The sequence below is a fragment of the Kogia breviceps genome, chromosome 17, assembly GCF_026419965.1.
Source record: "Kogia breviceps isolate mKogBre1 chromosome 17, mKogBre1 haplotype 1, whole genome shotgun sequence".
Classification (NCBI taxonomy): domain Eukaryota; kingdom Metazoa; phylum Chordata; class Mammalia; order Artiodactyla; family Physeteridae; genus Kogia; species Kogia breviceps.
Window position 1 is genome coordinate 75,287,129 of NC_081326.1, and position 7,438 is coordinate 75,294,566.

Below are 7,438 nucleotides of genomic sequence, written 5' to 3' on the forward strand. Positions count from 1 at the left end.
GGGGGCTCCATGTAAACGCATGACCCACCTCCTCCTAGATAACGACCACTGAAACCTTTTGTCTTTTTTTTTTTCGGTACGTGGGCCTCTCACTGCCGTGGCCTCTCCCGTTGCAGAGCGCAGGCTCCGGACGCGCAGGCTCAGCGGCCATGGCTCACGGGCCCAGCCGCTCCGCGGCATGTGGGATCCTCCCGGACCAGGGCACGAACCCGCGTCCCCTGCATCGGCAGGCACTGGGCCACCAGGGAAGCCCTTAATGTATTTTTTTTTTTTTTTTTTTTTTTTTTGTGGTACGCGGGCCTCTCACTGCTGTGGCCTCTCCCGCCGCGGGGCACAGGCTCCGGACGCGCAGGCCCAGCGGCCATGGCCCACGGGCCCAGCCGCTCCGCGGCACGCGGGATCCTCCCGGACCTGGGCACGAACCCGTATCCCCCGCATCGGCAGGCGGACTCCCAACCACTGCGCCACCAGGGAAGCCCCCTTAATGTATTTTTTATATTGGAGTATAGACGGTGAACAATGTCGTGACAGTTTCAGGTGCACAGCAAAGCAGCTCAGCCACCCGTACACACGTATCCACTCTCCCCCAGACTCCCCTCCCATCCAGGCTGCCACATAACATCGAGCAGAGTTCCCTGTGCTCTACAGTAGGTCCTTGTTGGTTATCTATTTTTAATATAGCAGAGTGTAAGAACATATACACTTTTAGAGCTAGTGGGGCCTTCAAGTTCATTGTGTCCAGCTTTCACTCTGGTCCAAGCTGCTTCAACCTGCTCATTAGACAGATGGAGAAACTGAGGTGTGACCCGCCTGAGGCTATGTAGCTGCTGAATGTTGGCTCCAGGACCACCGGATTCACACCTTTCTGCTGTTCCCATATCCTGATGGGAAATGCAGTTCCTGAGAAGCCAGTGACCTTCCCAGGGTCACTCAGCTTGTAAGTGCAAAGCTGGAGCCAGAACCTGTCCCTTCTGGGTTCCTCTGAGGCCCCCAGGGCCTCCTGGACCCATCAGCAGCACCCCCAGCCTTGCCCCCTTGACTGCACTAAGGACGGCCCCACGGGAGGCATGGGTTAATGGGGCCTGAGCTCCAGGAACCGTCCCCAGGGGCAGCCAGATCTGCCTTAAAGAGAAAAGAACACCCCATGAGAGGACCTTGGGCCCCACACCAGCGTTTCCTGTTTCTGGGGCGGAGGCCAGGGGTGTGTGTGTGTGCCTTTCGGAGCAGCAGCTGAGCGAGATGCTCCCAGGGGATGCGCGGGACCCGGGCCTAAAGGTTCTGCACAAAGCAAGGAAGCGTGACGTCACCAGAAGGAGGTAAACAGAAGGACGCTTCCTCTTTTGCTTCCATGGGGCTCTTGCCTGATCCAGAAGGCTCTCAAACTACAGGAAAATTCCCCTCCCAGCCTGGACTGGGGTTCAGTTAGTTCTTCTGGAGGTGCCCCTTTGTGGAGAGGAGAGAGTTAAAACCAAACCAAACTGGTGAGAAGTCCTAGAATGAATTGTGCTACAGTCCCAGAGGTGGGAACTGGGAGGGGTCTGATGCCAGTCTCACCCCCAACCCCACTTTACAGTTGGGGAAGCTGAGTCCCAAAGAGTTCAAATGACTACTGAACAGATGATTCGTTACCACTGTGAACAGACAGACCCTCAACACTGTGGCTTTCTGTGGGGGAGTCAGAAAATGCTACTCACCCTCAAGTTGCATCTGGGCTGGAGCAGGAAGGACACCAGGATTGGGAGAGCTGCAGTTCTGCCTTGGCTCTCTACTGGCAAGTCATCTTATCTCTCTGAGCTCAGCTCCTTCCCTATACACCGGGATAATGACACCTGCCTCAGAGAGTCACTGTGAGAATTGAGACAATATATGTCAAGATCCCAGCTTGGAGACTGGCTCATACTAGGTGCTCAATACTGCTTTCTATAAAATGCGGACAAGGACATAGCCTCTGCAACCATCAGGATTATGTTAGGCAACACATACCAGAAAACCTCAAACAGCGGGACTTCCCTGCTGGTCCAGTGGTTAAGAATCTGCCTTCCAACCAACGCAGGGGACGTGGGTTCGAGCCCCAGTTGGGGAACTAAGATCCCGTAGGCCGCTGGGCAACTAAGCCCATACGCCACAATTAGAGAGCCCGCATGCTAGAGAGAAGCCTGCGCGCCGCAACGAAGAACCCGCGTGCCATAACTAAGACCCGATGCAGCCAAATACATATATAAATAAATACCTATTTAAGAAAAAAAAAAACCACAAAACCTCAAATAACAGTGCCTTAAGCAAGATAAAATTGGTTTCTCTCTCTCACGTTAGAAAAATCTGGAACTACATAGTCCAGGGTTGGTGTAGAACTCCACAGTTATCAGAGACCCAGGTGCCTTCTATCTTTCTGCGCTGCCATTCTTATTACCTAGAGATCCAGCCATCACATCCCAGCTCTGGGGGAGCAGGAGCAAAGAGGGTGGTGCATAAGAACCCTCCTAGAAGCCTCACCCGATGGCTCCTCACTCACTCCTCTTTTCAAAGAAGGCTGGGAAGTGTCCTCCTTTCTGGCTGGACACACTGCCGTCCCCAGTAATTGTGACTCACTCTATTGTACACTTGTAAAGATTCTGCTAATAAGAAGGGAAAATGAATATCAGATAGGAGACCAACAGTGTCTTATGTACCCTCCTCACTGAGTGCTTTTGAAAAATAGACGTCATCGTCAAAATGGTGCTCTATTAACTGTAATCATTAATCAAATATAAGGAACAGTTATCTGAATATCAGAAAAAAATTAAATCGATTTTTTAAAATGACTGCCTTTTCATGGAGATGGTTCTGAAAGCGAAGAAGGAAGCTCCTCACCACCGCCCCAAAGCCAAAGCAAAGGCTTGCAAGGCCAGGGAGGCAGTGCCGAAGGGCTGAACGGCCACAAAGAAAAGGAAGGTCCGCAGGGCACCCACCTTCACAGCCCAAGCGTCCTTGCGAGAGCGCCTCCAGGAGCCACAGCCTTGAGCACTCACCCCCTCGAGTTTCCCAGAGGAGACAGAACACTCCATGTTCATCGTGGGTGCCAAGGCCTCTGACTCCAGCTCACAAGGCTGCGGAGGTGCTTGGTGTGGCCAAGGCCAGCCCCCAATGGAGAGAGAAGCAAGCATTTGGCTGGCTCTAGGTTGTGATGCTTCAGATGTTGCCCAAATTGGGATCATCTAATCTGAGTCCAGCTGGCTCATTCGAAATATTTAGATTTTCACCATTTAGAAAAAAGACCCTAGAAGATAGCCAATATTTTATAATAACTACTGATATAAGTGAAGTATAACCTTTAAAAATTGCGACTCACTATTATGTACACTTGTAACTTATATCATATTGTACTGCAACTATACTTCAATTTAAAAAAAATACAAACAAAAACTAGAGTTTGAGATCCTTAAAAAAAAAAAAGAGAGACCCTAACCAAATAGTTTGCAGGTGACCCAGAGCGGTGGCAAGGCCAGGATTTTACGAAAAGACTCTTTTTGGTACGCGGGCCTCTCACTGTTGTGGCCTCTCCCGTTGCGAGCACAGGCTCCGGACACACAGGCTCAGCGGCCACGGCTCTAGCCACTCTGCAGCATGTGGGATCTTCCCCAATCGGGGTACGAACCCATGTCCCCTGCATCGGCAGGTGGACTCTTAACCACTGCACCACCAGGGAAGCCCCCAAGGCCAGGATTTTAAAGTCTGCCCTCGGCTCTGAGACTGTGACCGCTCCCTGTCTGTTCAGCGGAAGCACGTGTGAAGCCCCGCAGCCCCCCCCCCCGCCACCCCGATGGTTATTGTCCTCCCAGGCTCTCCCTCGCGGCTCCCGACTGGGGGTCTCTCTGGCTGAAGGGGTGCTCTGGAATGCAGTGGGTCACCAAACCAGTACCCGGTGGGTCGGGTTCCATTCAGTGCCAAGAGGCAAAGACGGCAGCATCTTGTCAAGAGGGGACCCTGGAGGCGTCATTTTGAGGATTCAAGGAGATTCCTTCAGGCTTTATCCTGAAAATTCTCATTGAGGGTCTGTCATGCTGGGGATACAGCCATGAAAAAGAAACCCCAATTCCTGCCCTTAGGATCTTCTGGACGTGAAGACAGGTGACCAACAAGATATGGGAGTGATGGATGGAGAGTGAGAGGGACACACGCCAGAGAAGGAAACCACAGCAGGGAAATGGGGTGTGGAGTGCGTGTCGCTGCGGAGGTTCGGATCGGCTGGGGCTCCCGCAGGAACTGCATTCCGGGCAGAGAGAACCGCCTGTGCAAACTCTCAAGGCAGGAGCATGCCTGGGGGCTGGAGGAAGAGCCAGGAGGCCAGGGTGGTTGGAGCGAGGGAGTGAGGGGACAGACAGGGACTGGGGGCCGGGCCACTGGGGCCTGGGGGCTCCGCTTCTGCTCTGGATGGGACAGGAGCGTCGCACAGTTCTGGGCCAGGAGGGCCCGCCTTGGCTTTCTCCAGAAGCTCTCTGGCCGCTGTGCTGAATAGAAGGAGGGCAAGTTTTGCTTCTGTGGGGGGAGGGGAGTGTGCCGCAAGAATGACCCACCAGCTTTGCTCCATCCTTTATGTGCAAAGCAGCTTTAAAGAGAAAGGAGGAGCCATGTATTCATTCATGAACTTATTCGTTCACTCACTCAGGCATTCATGCAAGACCCCCACCCCCAGCCCGGGCAAGCCCCCAAACCTGGCGTCTCAGGTGGGTCACACCTAAACCCACCGTATGGGGCACTCACAGTTCCTCGGGCCTGTCTGTGTGTGGTCAGGAAGGATGGGCCTGTGGGTGTGTGTGCAGAATGGGGCGGCGGACACACAGCTCTGAGCTCACCGGGGGCGTTTCCGGTGAATTGGCCGATACCAACTGCCCACGGCAAGGTCCCCGGGCTGTTCCCCCATGGTCCTGCCTCTGAGCCAGGAAGGGCTCAGGAGCCTCACGGGCCTTTGGGATGGAGGGGTTCCTGGGGAGGAGGACTCTGGGTGCTAGATGTGGGTAAACCAGGACAGGCGGTCTCCCAGCCTCTGCTCACACAGCCTTACCCCGAGGAAGGCCTCCTTGAACCTCCCCTCTGCTTGGCGAGGCCCCTGTCTGTCCGGCAACACCCCGGAGTGATCACTTAGCACATTATTTTTGTAAAATTTTTATTTATTTATTTATTTTTTTGCGGTACGCGGGCCTCTCACTGTTGTGGCCTCTCCCTTTGCAGAGCACAGGCTCCGGACGCGCAGGCTCAGCGGCCACGGCTCACGGGCCCAGCCGCTCCGCGGCACGTGGGATCTTCCCGGACCGGGGCACGAACCCGCGTCCCCTGCGTCGGCAGGCGGACTCTCAACCACTGCGCCACCAGGGAAGCCCAGCACATTATTTTTGGAACGAAGTGTTTCTGTGTCTGTCGGCTGAGCCAGCAGCTGAGCCCCCCAGTGGCAGAGACCCCGCCTCGCTCATCTTTGTGCCTCCAGGGTTTGGCCCCATGTCTGACTGCCTACCATCCCTGGACCCTGGACTTAGCATCCTGCCGTCAGCGTCGCACACCAAAGCAGGCGTGCGAGGGATGCAGGGCACAGGTGAGCCGGGGAGGCTTCAGGAAGGAGGTGTGGGTGGGGCAGGCGGGGATGGAACGATGGCATGGCAGGGCCTGGAGAAGCAGGCGCTGCTGAAGTCGTTCGAGTTCAGTGGGCGTCGGGGGCGAGTGGAGGGCGTGGGTTGGAGTTGAGGCTGAGCAAGACAGCCTGTGGGGGCCTGGAAGGCCGGGCTAAGGGGACTGTGCCAGCGAAGCCCCTTAAGCTGGGAAGTGAATGACGACCCAGCTGTGCGCTGCCCGGGGAGAGTGGCCAGGGGCGGGATGTCCAGAGCAGAGGAGGGACAGGGAGAGACCGGGGGGTGGGGTGGGCAACGGTGTCCCCAGCCATGCCTCCTGCTCAGCTGGGTCCGCCCTGAGGACCATTCGCACGGGAGGGGGCCGCGGTGGGACCAGACCCTCTGCCAGCGCAAGGCCGTCCAGTGGAGAAACTGCTGCTAGGGGCCTGGCTGGCTCCCTGGGGCCTCAGCATCGGCTCAGGAGGGTCAGGCCAAGGCCCCCCCCCCCCCAGCTGGGTGCCTAGGGGCTCCACAAGGCCAGGCTTGTCAAGGAGGCACCTGGTGGTGGTCACCAGTAACGTGGACAGGAGGCGGGTGGAGGACCTGCCCGAGGCCAGGGTAACCAAGATGCTCCGAGCTGAGGTGGTGGCAAGTGGGAGGACCAGGCTCTGGCTGCGGAAGCTCAGCCCTTCATTCTGTGACACCCCAAGGTCTAACTGGGCCTCCCACAGACTCCCAGCGCCGCCCCACCAGTCCCAGCCTGCATTTTATGAGGGAGGCCTGACTGAGGGGGGCAGGTGGGTCCCAGCCCAGAGAGGATGTGGTGTCGACAGGAGGAGGTGACCAGAAAACCTTCTCCTCTCTCGTCACCAGCTGTCAGACGCCGACCAGCGCTGGCCCCAGGTTTCTCTTGTGTAAAATGGGATATTCGAGGGACTTCCCTGGCGGTCCAGTGGTTAAGACTCCACGCTTTCAATGCAGGGGGTGCAGGTTCGACCCCTGGTGGGGGAGCTAAGATCCCGCATGCCGTGCGTGGTGAGGTCAAAAAAAAAAAAAAAGCAATAGGGATATTCGCTCTTATCTAAAACAACAAGTGGTGCTCTTATCGATCTTCAGATATAGCTTCAAACACCAGCATTTTAAAAAGGGCTCTGCAAACAGACTGTGGTCGCCAAGGGGGAGGTGGGGTGGGAGAGGGATGGACTGGGAGTTTGGGGTTAGTAGGTGCAAACTATTACATGTAGAATGGATGGGTAACAAGGTCCTACAGTAGAGTACAGGGAACTATGTTCAATATCCTATGACAAACCATAATGGAAAAGAATATGAAAAAGAATGCATATATGTGTATAACTGAGTCAGTCTGCTGTACAGCAGAAATTAACACAGCACTGTAAATCCACTACACTTCGACTGAAAAATGAATAAATAAATAAGAGCTCTGCTAAATTTTGCAAGTTGTGAAGAAGCCAAGCGTTTCCCCCAGCCTAGATCGTTTATATGTTTCTCTGGGTGGTTTTTCTTTTTTCCCAATTAGAATCATCAGTTGAGCATTTGTTAAATACATCAGGTCTGAACAAGCCAGGATGCCCAGCTTTCGTGGTAAGGTGGCAAAAATCAGCGTGAGAATGAAATGCTTTTGGAAAAACTATAGCCGGTACAAAACTATACTTGGTATCTATCACCAAATGGCTCCCAGTGGGGTGACACGACAAGATGGCCTTTCTGACCAGTTTGGGGATTAAACAGACTTGAGGAGACATCACAGCATGAGACGCACTTGGTCTATTCAAGGAAACTTAGTTTTCATAAACGAATTTTAGTCTAAAGAAAGATTTCACCTTAAGGGAAAGAGCAGA